This window comes from Triturus cristatus, chromosome 4_1 (genome assembly GCF_964204655.1).
Source record: "Triturus cristatus chromosome 4_1, aTriCri1.1, whole genome shotgun sequence".
In the NCBI taxonomy this organism is placed as follows: domain Eukaryota; kingdom Metazoa; phylum Chordata; class Amphibia; order Caudata; family Salamandridae; genus Triturus; species Triturus cristatus.
The window spans coordinates 357,677,217-357,692,419 of record NC_140585.1 but is presented as its reverse complement, the minus strand read 5'-3'; the positions used below and the strand labels follow the sequence as shown (position 1 = coordinate 357,692,419).

Sequence of the window (15,203 nt, the reverse complement as noted above, 5' to 3'; positions counted from 1 at the left end):
CTGAAACCGCACTATTAGCAGTGACTGAGGAGTCCAGGAGAATTCTGAATCAAGGGGTTACAGCGGCAATCATTCTCCTGGACCTCAGTGCTGAATTTGACACCGTTAACTACGACTCGCTGATCCTTGGACTTAGGAGTCTGGGAGTGACAGATGGTGTCATTACATAGATGCAGTCCTTCCTAGAAGAACGATCCTTCCAGGTCTTTGAAGGCGACATCATATCCTAACAAATGTCCCTCAGTTGTGGTGTGCCCCAGGGATCTTCCCTGAGCCCCACACTGTTTAATGTCAACATGAGTCCATTGGCAGAGATAGTCCATCCATTGGGCATTAAAATCGTTACCTACGCCGATGACACGCAGCTCGTGGTGGCATTAAACCATCCCGAGAAGTCATCTGGCGACCTAGGAAGCTGCCTAGAGGAGGTAGCCAAATGGATGGAGCGATCGTGCCTAAAACTCAATGGGGACAAGACGGAGCTTATGCTCCTTGGTAACTCGCCATCTTTCAATTCCAAGCTGCTTTGGACCAACTGTCTTGGCCCTGCTCCAGAACCAAAAAAACAGATCAAAAGCCTAGGCATTTGGCTGGACCACTCTCTGAGTTTTGAATACCAAGCGGCAAAACTATTGGCCACTTGTTATGGCCTGTTGAGGATGTTACGCAAAATACTCCCTCTCCTCCCATTCCAAGCAAGAAGAATTATGGTCCAAGCTCTTATCCTATCTCGCCTAGACTATGGGAATGCCCTTTATTTATGAGCCCCCAATCCACTATCTACAAGCTCCAGATCCTCTAAAACTGTGCAGCTCGCCTGCTCCTCCAGATCCCTTACCAGCAATCCGCAAAACCTGCACTGAGGAGCCTTCACTGACTGCCTGTCAGGGAGAGAATCAAATTTAAGGCTATGTGTATCGCACATAGGTCCTTTTGGGGGAGTGGACCAGCAATTAGCCGATCTATGACAGGGGCGGCTGGTGACATTTGAAAGTGGTGTGCCGTAAAATTATTGTCATACTGCACCCCAGTGAGCAAACGTAGCGTGCGAGCCGGAACAACCTATGGGGGCTCGGGGGGTTGTCTCCCCCGAGAAAAATATGAAAAAAACTGTGGACAAATGGTGCGTTTTCAAGCAAATTTGAGAAAGCAGGAAGGTTAATAAAGCAATGGTGAAAGTGCAGTTATTACATTAATAAAGATCCCTTCCAAAGATGCCTCCCAAAGACATATCCAGTACAGAGCCACAGGTGGGCAGGCTGTTCGGTATAAACTTCAGAGACATTGCTGAGGCTCCTTCGCAGAGTCGCCACATGATCGGACTTCTGTCCAGTAAAACCACAGACCCGACCACTCACTAAGATGTCAGTTTATTCAGTCCTGCGTTGATCGCTTATTCTGCACTCCATCAAATACCTCAGGTTGTTTAGGTAAAAAAGAGATCACTTCTCTTCAAAGGAGTTCATGCTAGTTTAGGTTTCCTGAGGTAGGCAGGTGGCCACTCCTTTCCAAACCCAACCACACTGGGACGTGGCACAACAAATAACACTCCCTAGTACTGTCAATAACAGGCGTCACGCGCAGATCACGGGTCAAGGCGCATTAACATTCTGCGTTATCTTACTGCGGTTGGAACCGGGGATCTGTAGATCACACACACAGCTCTGCAGCAGGCGCATTTACTTTCCCAGCTATCCTGGCGGAACTTAAACCAGGAGCTTATAAATCATCCACAAATGCCTGTAGAAGGCGCGTCGACTTTCCGGGCTAGTACATGACTGGAGTTTAACCCCATGATCGGCAAGCTGCATGTGAATCTGTGCGGAAGGCGCATTCACCCACTGAGCTAGCGTCCACTGTGTCAAGTCCAGCTCTGTACACACGCGGGATGTGACTGGACAGCTGCAGGTGGAGGTGCTCGGTCTGTGTGGTGTATAACATTATCCCAGCGTGCCTTGGCCTAGGAATGGAGGACCACGCCTGTTATTGCATGCGCACAAGTTGACATGTTCTAAAAGCGCTGACCCTGGGGGGCAATGGGTGGACAGGGCATGTTTACAAGGGCATTTCAAGACCTATTCTGTCAGGCCAATATCGCAGCATCAGCTCAGCTACCACAAGCGCCTAGATGCCAATCTTTCACAGTGTGCTCTCTACCGAATGTATCAACGCCCCCCTGACCGACCTGACCCACCCCCGTTAGATCAAGCATACCCGACCTTCTGCAAAAGGCTTCCCTCCCACCGGTTCTTATTCCTGTCTTCACGTGACGTAGCTCTGCTCTATAGGCCTTCTATGTCAGATGAAAGTTGCTTGCACGGTTCTGTGTTTTTTCTTTTAATTTTAGGACTTGTAGTTCTGCGTGTACAAGGGTGACACTATAACAAAGTTCAGGATGCAAATTTTCAGCTCTCCTACTTTTCAGGAAATGCCTAAAAGCCTATATTTTTCACTTTAACTCACTTCCTTTACTAAAACTTCTTTCAGCTATAGCGCATAGAGACCTTCGGGTGGTTTGTCATGCTTTGCAAACTCCCAATATAACATAACAATGGCGTATGACGCACAATACTGGCTGAGCTTTGAGCAGCTAGAGCTTATAGGCGGTTCAATTGACAGTGCTGTGCCACTCACGAGTGCCTAATCATGTAAGACTATGGATGTGTAGGGGACCTGGGTGACAGCACTGTGTGCTCATGGACCAATCCCCAATCTCCCCGCGCATCAAATGTCATCTGTCAAACACAGAGAGTGCCGAGAACAGTGCTAAAACGCGTGGCTAGGCGCTATATAAACAGATTAACATTTAAGCAAAGACGCACTTGACTGCATTATGTGCTCTTGAACGAATCACCTAATCTGCCTGAACATCAGTTCTCACTGTCAAAAAGGGAGTTCTGAGAAGCGGGCGAGTGAGGCGCTCTATAAGTAAGTGGACCTTTTGCGCAAAGTAGCTCACTCTCTGAAATTTCCAAGACAGACCGGGTTCTCTTATCCGTGCGCCTACAGGGTGCAGGTACCAATCTCTACCCACCCCGGTCCCTCCCCCTCTCTACCAAAGGTCATATACTGCATGCTTTTTAGGTCTCGACCTTGCTATCGCGTAAGTGATCGCAAAGCGAGACTATAGAAAGCGGGTTTGAAAAGTGCTCCCAAAAAGCGGATTGCATGGCTAGCACGCGCACAATCACGCGCATCGTGCCGCCATGCAATCTGCTTTTTGGGAGCACTTCAAAGGGTCCGCTCCCCCGCCTGGAATGCGCTCCCCCGCCCCCAAGCGCGCGCGCCACGCTCCGCCGGGCTTGTTTCTTTTCGCGTGATCGCGATCACTTTCACTTTTTCTTTTCGCGTGCTTGTTTTTTTTCAGAGGGAATATGACTACAAATCACAGATTTGTGTGAAATGACAATGAAACACGTGCGCGTTCGTTGTGAGCCACTAAACGTTGCCAGACTACCTGGAAAAAAACCTTTCATGGAAATCAGTCCCAAAATGAGCATCTTTTTCTACGACATCAAAGCGAACGGGTCACACCGGAGCGCATAAAACCAGCTGGCAACTTCAATGTGACTGCATCCTCCTTCATTTACAACGGATGCCAATCACACAGCCTGTCCCCTGACCACTGTCAAGCATCTTCGTTGTGTGGAGTGAGAGTTCATGTTCTAAACACGGTGCTTCTTTGCTTTTTGTTGCCATCTCTGGCTTGAATACGACGTGCTAGGGTTACTGGAGCACATCACTTTTGATAGCCAGCTGTTAGCTCAATGAACCCTTACATTGTGAGCCAGCATCATCTGTTCTCTGTTTTCTCTTTTTATGCATTTTTAATTTCCGGGTGGACAGAGTGTATCCAGCGTTTGTTCTTTGCAAGATCCCAACATCTGCTAATCCAAGAAAGCATTTTGCATGAAAGTATGGGGCATATCAACAAGGGCTTTATCTCTGCTTTTTTGGCTTTAAAAGCCAAAAAAGGAGAGATAAAACTAGCACCCTATCAACAACAGGGTGCTAACATGCAAATTTGCATGTTAGCACCCTTTTACTCTACGCTTCCCCTTGCATCTCTAATGAGATGCAAAGGGGCGTTCCAGAGTAAAATAATAGGAGAAATGTCGCTAAGCGACATTTCTCCTATTATCAAGAATGTCGCTAACCCTGTTAGAGACAAAACAAGCATTTGCAATGCATTAGGTCTCGCATTTACACGAGTTTGAGCTATTAGCATTGTAAATGACAGTGCCTTTTATTTATGTTTTTAAAAAACCAATCTTAAATAAAAAGCATTGTCATTTACAATGCCAATAGCTCAAACTCGTATAAATGCGAGACCTATTGCATTGCAAATGCTTTTTTATTGTCTGGAGCACCAGAGAGTTTTCTGATTAGCTCTGAGCAGTGCGCATCAGTGCTTTTTTAAAAGCTTTCACAACAATAAAAAACAAACACAGAAAAACAAGGGAGGAATGTTGGGTAGTAAAGCAGAATAGAGGGTAGGGTGGGGTGGCAGGCAGTGGGAAAGCAAGCAGAAACAGCTGGGAGGAGGCACAGGGGGGCAAAGAGAACCAACACAAGCCACAGAGCTTGGTTGCTGATAAAGTAAAACAAAGGGTCTGGAATAGGGTGACCCATGTCAGAAATCCAACTAGGTTAACCAAGGGCGGCAGCGACTGGAAAGGCCATAAATTTCATTAGCAGATAACAACCAAAAGTGAAGCGAAAGCACGTGACCAACGAGAAATGCAGCTATTAAGCCCCTGTATGGAGAGAGTGGCACACTGCACAAATGCCCTATAGCATACCATATATATTAGCTGCAGTTTTTTATGTTGTAATATGTTTTGTTCATTAGCGTACCGGGAAAAACCAGGTGAAATTCAGACCCTGTATGGAGAGAGCGGCGCACCGCACAACTGCTCTATAGCATCCCGATATTTTGAATGTACTGTAATGCATAATGTATAGCACAGATAAGTGGAAAGGAGCAAAATTGTATGCACTGTAACCGTTGTGATGTTGTTCCATGTAAAATTACTAATGGGGTAGAAAATATAATACCGTTCAGTCACAAGGATTTCTGAGCGTTCAATTATAAACTCAAAATCGGCATGAAATAAAAGTATCCCAAAATATATAGTGACTCATCGGTTAGCTCTCAATCAATAAGAATAAAACATTTTCTTCTTTACGCGTTAACACCTAATTTGCTATAACCGAACATTAAAGAATTTACCATTTAAAAAACAATTCTTGACTAATTAAGTACTACAAAAAATATTACTTTACGGTACATTTTGTATGAGCGGAGAGCGTCAAGATCGCACCGCAAAACTTTGAAAGATGGCCGCGATATTTTTCTCTTAAAATAGCACCTCCAAACGCTTGCACCTAGTATGATGTCACGACGTTGAAATCCGGAAGCAAAGTTTCTTTCGGTTGGTAACCAATGAAACTAGGCTTGTGTTTAAATGTCAGGACTGACTTCTTGGAAGGGCGGAAGTTTCCTTGTATTCCGATTCATTGCACAATTGCAGAAATGTTCTCTGTATTCTACTGAAATATTTATTTTAATTGTCTGTCTTCTGAAAGTAGCAGCTGTATTTATGAAGTCCGATATGGGAACGGAAGAGAAAGGTGGGTAGTGCCAAGCATTTTTTTTTCATTCATGTAAACCCATCTTTCTGATGGCGTACTAAATACAATTGTTTAACATTACGCAGTTCTATGTTTACTGGCATGTGTCTTCTGTATATGTGCAGTGTCGTATGTTGAGATGCACCTTGGACACCTATAGAAAATAGTTTTGCATAGCAAGCTTTCTTTGTATTTATAATACACAGCTGATCAACACAGTGCAAACGTAGAACTAAAGGAGAGCATGATCAAATGTGGTAACGCAATTAGTTTTACAGTGTAATAACATTGTCATGTTATGTATTTCGTTCTAGGAGTTTATCGCTCGGTCCGACCACAAGTAAATTTTCAGAAAATGAATTAACGATGAGTTAGCGTTGTTAGTCTGGCAGTCTTCGTGTTCTAAACTAATTACGCTTTTTATGTTTGGGCACTGATAACTTATATAAAAGCGTATTTTTAAAAAAAAATTAAGATGACTCGTACGAGGGAAGTCGATGGAAAGTGCAAGAGGAACTGCGCTATTCGTAGAAGTGACAGTTGACCGCATTTAGTCTGCCTTGGCTGTGTGAGTCATTGCTTGTGTCGTGCTAATGATGAGACCGGGAGATTGCAAAAGTGGAAGTTGCTCGAGGGTGCGTCACCTCTCTGTGATGTTTGAAGCTGCTGTCAGTATATTGTGGTTGTTGCGGATTCTTGGTAGGTCTCATTAGCGCCTTTGGAGCGTCAAAGGCGGGAGTATTTACCTACACCTGTATGTAGAATGGGTGACGCCTGCACAGTTATTGGAGCTTTGTTAAGCATGGTGTGCCGGCAGAGGAGGCTGGGTCTGCGCAGCAAAGCGGCCGTGTGGCCGCGAAATTGAAAGTGATCGCCATCGTGATCAAGTGAAAGTAAGCGCGGCGCGCGCGCCCGCTCACATGCACTGTAGCTCTAGGCTGGCCTGGTAGCACTTTTTGGAGCCCACATACAAAATGTCTCTTCGAGCCAGCGCATGCGCTGGGCTCAGCGAGACCTAAAAAGCAGCGCTAACCGCGGTTAACGCAGCTTTTTTACGTCTGGTATTTTTCTGACTTAGCCATGATATCCTATGGAAGGAGGATATCATGGCTAACTTTGCCTGTCCCTATCAACAAGGTAACGTGAGATTAACGCTGGGTTTCCAGCGATAATCTCACGTTAGCCTGTTAGCGTGAGGATTTTTATCACTATTGAGATAAGCGTTGCTAATAGCACGCTATCTCAGAGATAAAAATTCACGCTAGCCGGCGATAATTATCCTAGCGCTAAGTGCGCTTAGAGATAATTATCGCCGGTTGTTGTTGATATGCCCCTAAATTCTGTTTGAAGTGGAGATGCTTGCGATTAAAACTGTTAAAATTGTGAGCCGTTAATTTTAAGTGTGTGATTTAATCCTTACTGACGTCTGCGGAAGGGGTAAAAAGCCTCCAGTGTCTCGATTTCTTCCATTCACACCACATTCCCCTGCAATCTGTTAAAAATATGCGCCCTTATCTCTTCACATCTTTCTGAAACTCTTCATCTGCATATCGTTATACCACACCCCTTTCCTCTTCAGCACCGTCTTGTCACTTTCCCCTTTATGTACTTACCCGTATCACCTTCAGTTCACCAAACTCAACACACCCACTCAGTTGTAAGCAGTTCAGTCTTTTATTTACACCTTGTCAGTATTTTGGCCACTGTTTATCTCCTTCGCACACATTTGCATAGAATCACAGTTACAATTGGCATACATGACCACTGCCCTGTGCTCTTTTCAGAGAGGCCAACAAGTGGATGGTCATATATTCTGAACAGCTTTTTGACTCTGTGACATCCACTATGAGAAGCTCGCCCTGCGTACTCCATTATAAACACTTCGATACGACTTGCGAGTAAAATGCTTCATAAAGCAAAACTACAGAAATACAACATCAAATAGATAACAAACACTCTTAGGGAATGGAAGGTTAAGTAAAACACGTTAAGTGTAAACATGAACTAAATCTCTGACTTGGATTATTTAATGTGTTTTACTTTCGTTGTTCAGAATTCGATCAGTGCTTTTATCGTTAAACGTAAGGACAGGATTATAGGGCACTGTGATGACCCAATGCTGGCTTTTAATTACTACTGCGCCAGGGACCTGGTCGGCTTAAGGCCCTGATTACACGCATCGCACATCCAGGATTGTTGATCGGCTTTATCAAAGAAATGCATGTTGTCCTTGAGCACTGCTTTGCGCGTTTAGGTTTTTACAATGTTCTGTGATATCCCATGCCCACAATCATTAGGGGGTATATAAAAATGGGCACTGTACTGTACTGTGCATCTAGGGAAGGACTTATTCCCAGAGTTTACTTTGTTTGAAACATAGCTGAGAACTCAGCTCAAACGTGATATGCTTATGAGAAAAATTGTGGGGCTTTGCTTAAAGAGAGACTTTAGGGGTCTTTTGAACAATAGTCGACCCAGCAGGAGAGTTACTTCCCTACTATTGAACTCATTGGCATACAAAACATTAATAGAAGCACCAAATACCGCTAAAGCTGGCTGAAAAGCAAGCCTATTTTTTGCATGCAGCACAATTACAACAGGGGCCCAGATACAGCTTACATGTAAGAAGCTTCTGGCAGGCGACTGTAAAGGCCATAAACCCCCCCCCCCCCCTTTCAGGTCTCGCATTTACGCGAGTTTAAGCTATTGGCATTGTAAATGACAATGCCTTTTATTTATGTTTTAAAAACAAAAATATAAGGCATTGTCATTTGCAATGTCAATAGCTCAAACTCGTGTAAATGCGAGACCTATTGCATTGCAATGCTTGTTCTCCTTGTGCGTCAGCAGATACAGTGTAAAGATATGGGGAGTCCATGCAGAATAGCATTTTGCGTTGGAGGACTCCCCTTTCCTTAGTACAAATGGATTTTTTTCTGACCTTTTCTTCTAATTTTATGCCAATGAGCGGTGGTGCCCTAAGGTTGATGCTTCGCCTTAAGGAAGAGCGAGCCCGGGTATCGCTGCGTATAACACAAATTTACTTTCTCAAAAGTACACAGTCGCTAGCAACCCTTTTTGTGTCCACTCTTATAACCTGGCACAGTGTCTGTGTGAATTCTCTCATTCATTCTATTTGTGCTGCTTCATTCCCACTCATAGCCTCCCTCCCCCCCACTTCCCACCCACAAACATTTCTGTTCTCCTTGACCTCCTCCCTAATTTCCACAGCACGAGCATCGAGCAGTCCCAGCTCGCTACATCAAACAAAGGCGTGGGAGGCACGCAGTGCGCGTGCTTACTAGCAAATGAGGTAGAACGCCTTTCCTAGCAGCTCTGGGGCACTCAGTCACCGGCAGTCGCACTCCAATACTCGCGGGGGGGTGTAAAAAATAAAGCATTATACTAAAAACTTACAGGGTCCGCGCCGCCTCTGTGAGTCCTTCTGGGGGCCAGGGCCCGACTCCCGCGTTGGCGCATTGGCAGTACTGCATGCGTCACTCTCAGCCAATCCAGACGCTGCTCCAGCAGCAGCGTCAGGATTGGCTTGAGCAGTAGTGCGCATGTTCTGTGTAGGGCTTAAACATTTTTGCAACCAACCCGAACATGCGCACTAGGCTGCTCATTAGAAGAGCGGCATGGAACAACCCTTGCTCTTCTAATGAGCAGCTAGTGCGCATGTTGGGGCTGGTCGCAAAATGTTTAAGCCCTACACAGAACATGCGCACTCTTGCTGTGCGTTCCGCCAGTGATACATATTACCCGGTGTCGATGTCATGTCATGTCATGATGACTCATCAGACACTTGCACTGAACTTCTGCTGCCCCTCCCCCTCTGAGCCGACTGCCTCCGGCGGCCTGGATAAGCAAATTGAGTGAGAGAGAGTGACGGGCTGACGGCAATGCTTGTTTCTCCACTTACTCGAGTGCCTCAAATTAATTAGTGAGGCAACGCCCAAGTGCCCTAATGGACGCACCGCCCCTGATCTATGATCACTCCATACCGACCAAGCAGAAACCTCAGCTCGGCATCCATATCTCTTGCCATGCTCCCGAAAATTAAGAGAGCTAGATATGGCGGACGCTCCTTCTCTTACAACTCTGCTAGACTATGGAACGATCTCCCCCCCCCCCATATACGGGGGGAGCCTAAACTCCTTCCCTTCAGTAAACTTCTCAAAACTTGATTTTTCCAAAATTGCACTTAATCATGGGCTTTCTCTTTCTGTCCGCGTCTGATCTCAGCGCTGGGATGCCTCAGGGTAGCTATTCGCTTTATAAATGTCTTTTTCATTTCATTTCGAAAAAGTGGGGGGCCATGCGGACCCTCTACCGCACCCCATAGAACCACCACCTCCCTGGGCATTTAACACCCCACACGGCCCTCCTACTGGAGCCAATAATGGCCCTGGGGACCACCATCCCCCAGGGTCAGCTCCTGCATTGTCCTGGGGTGTCCAATCCCTCAGCAGCCAAGGGGGCTTCATCCCCAACCAGTAGTGCTCCAGGATGTGCATTTGCAGAGTGGAGGAGAAAAGTGGCATGGTTTCCGAAGACCTCTCAGCAATCGCGCTGTGTGGGACTTACTGAAGGGTAACAGGAGTTGTTGGCCCCCAACGACGTCCTTGGGGGCCAACTATGCCTCCGGCTAACTTCAGTAAGTCCCACACTGCGGGACAGCTGAGAGTTCTTTGTGGCCTGCCCTCTTTCTCCACCACTCTGCAAACACACCTCCTGGTGCAGTACTAGTTGGGGGATGAAGTCCCCTTGGCTGATAAGGGTCCTTGGGGGCGAACAACCCCTCCTATTACCTCCAGTAAATCCCAGACAGCAGGATTGCTAATAAGTCTTTGGAGGCCATGGCCCTTTTCTCCACCACTCTGCAAATGCCCCTCCTGGCACACTACTGGTTGGGGAATTATGTCCTTTTGGATGCTGAGGGACCTTGGGGGTCAAGAAGCTCTCCTGGTACCTTCTGTAAGTCCTACACAGCGGGATTTCTGAGAGCAGGTCGAAAAGCCCCACCCCCTTTCTCCACCACTCTGCAAACATGATTATTACTTAAAAAACCATAGACATTCACTATAAAAAACAAAGGTTACAGGGACATTATAGTTAGGAAATGGAATAAAAAAACAAATTTCTTGAAAAATAGTGGTATAGGTCTGTGAATGGCTTTGTGAATGGCTGTGTGGGAGTGGGTGTATGAAAGGTTCTATGGGGGCGTGAGTGGGCGGGTTGGTGATTTTGTGGATGATGTCATGAGTGATGTCATCAGTGGGGTCACTGACCATGTAATGAGGGATGCTTTGACAGCTCCCGCCAAGTGAGATCAAACAGTAATTCCGCTCCCAGCAGGCTGGAGCAGCAAAACTGCTCCCGCCCACTGGGAGCAAACTTTTCATCTGTGTTCCTGCATGCTCTAAAGCAGGCAGGAAAATAGATGAAAGAATTCTTCCCGCACGCAGGGAACAGCATTTTTTGCTGCTCCCTTCGTGTGGTAGGTGGGTGTGTGAGTGGGTCTATGGAGAATTGAGTGGGTTTGTGAGTACTGGTAAAGGTCTGTGAATGGGTATGTGAGTGGTTGTGCAGGTGTGTGTGTGGGCATACGATGGGGGGTGTATCTATGTGAGTGGTACTGTGGATGATGTCATCAGTGAAATCATTCAAGAGCTCATCAGTGATGTCACTGATCATGTCATGAGTGATGTGATATGTGAGGTCATAAGCAGTGCATTGTGAGGGGCGAGTTATAGTTATCTCAGGTAACTATACCTGCTGAATTTCACTGGTTTTGTATGAGTGAAATCTAAGCCTAACTATAATGACCCAGCAACCTTTGGTTTTTAAGTGAATTTCTAAGGGTTATCAAAATCTATTTCCCAACAATAATGTCCCTCTAACCTTTGGTTTTTTATGTGGATTTCTGAAGTTTTTTAACTAGTGTCGTGTTTGCAGAGTGGTGGAGAAAGGGGTAGGGCCCTCCGACCAGCTCTCAGGAATCCTCCAGTGTCGGACTTACTGAAGGTAACAGGAAGGCTTCTGGGCCCCCAAGGACCCTCCGCATCCAAGGGGACTCCCTCCCGCAACCAGGAGTGCACCAGGGGACACTTTTGCAGAGCGGTGGGAAAAGGGGCGTGGCCTCTGAAATCCTCTCAGCAATCGTGCACTGTAGGACTTACTGGTGGTAAGAGGAGGGCTTGTTGACCCCAAGGACCCTCTTGAGCCAAAGGGACTTCATCCCCCAACCAGCAGTGCGCCAGGAGGCGTGCTTGCAGTGATGGAGAAAGGAGATGCGACTCCAGGACTTGACGGGGCTTTTAGTATGCTTTCTGGACCACGTTCTAGCTTTCTGCCAAATTTGGTGTAATTCTGTTCAGCAGTTTTTGTGGTATCGCTGTTCAATATTCCTATGGAAAAATTAATAGGGAAAACACATTTTGAGACATCGCTTTTTCTCAGCCCCTGCTTAATGAAACTTTCCAGGGAAGAGCTCTGGTGGACGAGACTTCTTTTTGGAAAGTTTCATGAAGATTCGTCAAACCCCTGCAAAGTTAGAAGCAAATCAGACAATGCTTTTCTCTGGAAACGCAAACCTAACTACAACTACCCATTGGCGACCGTCACTGGGTGATATATGTATGTATGTAAATAAATAAGCTATTGTATTAGAAAATGCTTAGGTAACTATATATTTAAATGTTTCGTTGTGATGGGGGCATCGAAATTTGAATGCCAAAACCCAGAAGAAAGACTGAATTTAGTGTATTTATTATATCAAAACAGTTTTTTTTACATAAATACATACATTTCTATCTATATACAATTTAATAATTCATTTAATTTAAAAATGTCTTGTCCTTGCTGTATAATGAAGCAAACTTTTCCTTAATTCATACATCCTCATTCATTCTTCATTATGTTTTTCATTATACAATATTTCAATGTTTCACTTTGACAAGTTCTTCTTTCTTTAATATGTTAACACTTAAAGATTTAAATCCATAGGAGATGGGAACACAAGGCCATGATGGATAAGAAAGATTAATGTGTACAGTCATCTAAATTTGAAAAAAAAGTTTCATTTAATATTCATGAACAGTGTTGGAAAACCTATCAAAGTGAGCAATAATGCTATTGTATGAACTATAGAAGATAATGTCCTCAATGTCTGATTTAAATCTTTAAGTGTTAACATATTAAAGATAATAATAAATACACTAAATTCAGTCTTTCTTCCGGGTTTTAGTATTAAAATTGTTATGCCCCCATCACAACAAAACATTTGAATATATAGCACTTTCCAATACAATTGCTCTTTTGTCCCTGGCTTAGGAGCTCCATTCAGTGCCAGGGTAACCCCTCTATATGCACAGTTGTATGTAAATAAATATCAGTTGTTACAACTCATAATGGGTTATAAATACCAGAAGGTAAAACAATGTGTTGCAAGCGGGAACACGTAAATAAGTTTGGTTGAGGCATGCGTTGCAAACAACATGCTTTGTATCAACTGATATTCATTATTACCTCCTATTGAAGCTCATTTGTGACCCTTCTGTTCTATCCTATTTTCAGTCCACCAGCCTGTATCTTAAACTCAGTCTTAGTAAACTTGTAAACTTCATGTCCATTTTGACCAAGACCATGCCATGCCTCTTTAGCAGCTAAATTCATGCTAACTTCAGGGGAGATAAACCCTGAGCGGGTTGTGTTGGGATTCTGGACTGAAGCTTCAAGGAGGACAACAATGGGGCAGGAACCGATGGGTCATTCTTGATCTTTTATCAGCCTTCAGCACCACAGCTGACCATGCCATGCCTCTTTAGCAGCTAACTTCATGCTAACGTCAGGGAAGATAAAGCCTGAACGGGTTGTGATGGGATTCTGGACTGAAGCTTCAAGTGTGACAACCATGAGGCAGCAATCCGATGATCATGTTTTATCTTTTATCAGACTTCAGCACCTCAGCTGGCATACTTCTCAATAGTCTAGCTATAGCTTTGAAAGCCTCTGGTTTCACATTTGTTTCCTATTTTTATGCTCTTTATCGAGTATAGCCAAAAATTGCCAGATTTTGTGCTCCTTATTTTCCAAAACTGACTTAAAGGTCTCTCAAGGGTCCCCCATCACCGATTTCTTTATAACTATGTTAACTGTTTCCCTTTTATACAATGTCCCCTAGGTCCTGTCCTTCCTGGGCTGATCGCAACCGACATTTTAATAAATTTACCGCTGACATAGGTGTTTGAGAATCCCTGTTTATTTGCCTAGCAAAAATAAAGGTCTAGTTAGCCCATTGCTACCGTTAAATAAAAGGAATTTTTTCAGTCTCCAACAAAATCTCTTTCAAGAAAGCAGTCTTTGCCTAGGAATGGTTTTACAGTCTGGGTTCTTTCAATGTGTTATCCCGAGGTAAGAAAAGTAATATATCCTACCTTTTGAGTGCAGATATCTTCCTTTTGAACCCTCTCTGTTTAAATGATGCTCCAAAGATGGGCAGAACATCTCAGTAAGTCCTTTTACACATGAAAAAGCTGAATACTAAACAAAAATGAAATATTATTTCCCTAAAGTACTTCTGGGAAATGCTTCTAACCTATCTCCTCCTACAATAGACTATTGCAGGGTGTTGGACGTGGCCCTCTCTGCGGGGAACCCCCAAACATTTTTCCTTCACCCTCCTGTTTTACTGAAACAATTTGTTTTGGCTTTAGGACTCTCTGCACTTTACCCCTGCTAACCGGTGCTAAAGTGTGTGTGCTCTCGCTAAAACGTGATATAATTGGTCTACAGCTAATGGGTATGTTTAATATACTTGCAAGACCCTAGTAAATGGTACTACATGTACCAAGGGCCTGCAAGTTACATTCTACTAGTGGACCTGCAGCACTAGTGGATTTGCAGCACTCATTGTACCACCTACTGAAGTAGCCTTTGTAAAACATGTCTCAGGCCTGTCACTGGAGCCTGTAGAGCAGTTTTAAACTGCCATTTCAACCTGACCTTGCCAGCTTAAACCTTCCTTTTTCAATACTTATAAATTTCCCCTAAGCTAGGACTTAAATGCTCGTAGGGTAGGGTGTACTGTATTTCAAAAGCAGCATATGTGGGTTTAGGTTTTACATGTCCTGGTAGTGCAAAACTGATAAATGTCTGTTTTTTCATTATTGTAATTCCTATCTCTCTGATAGGATCACATTGAGTTACCTCAATACTCTCAATAAGTGATAACCTAAGTTTGGGAGCAGATAGGAAAATTATGTTTACACTCAAATTAATTGTGATTTAAACCCCTCTTTGATGGTAAAGTCAGATTTTAAGTCATAATTCTGAAAATGACTCTTTTAGAAAGTTGGTATTTTTTGTCCAAACCATTTGTGCCTTCTGTCTGTATCCTGGGTCACATGACTGGCATTAACTTAGCTGTTAGCCTTTGTGTACTACTCCCATACAGTGAGAAAAAAGGGTACTAGATGTTGACAGGATGAGCCATCTTGCCAGGATTTCTGGGGTGGGGCTGTTCCCTTCCCCCACATACATTTCACCCAAGACAACTTGGAGCTTTG

The 15,203-nt window shown here is 44.5% G+C and overlaps 1 long non-coding RNA gene across 1 annotated transcript in view; it reads left to right on the top strand.

Moving 5' to 3' along the window:
* Positions 1 to 5,425: 5,425 nt before the first annotated feature.
* LOC146854942 (uncharacterized) overlaps positions 5,426 to 15,203 on the top strand; it is a 206,188-nt gene continuing 196,410 nt past the window's right edge. Inside the window, exon 1 of the long non-coding RNA XR_014981256.1 lies at positions 5,426 to 5,634. This is a non-coding gene — a long non-coding RNA (uncharacterized LOC146854942). The remainder of the gene's footprint in view (positions 5,635 to 15,203) is intronic.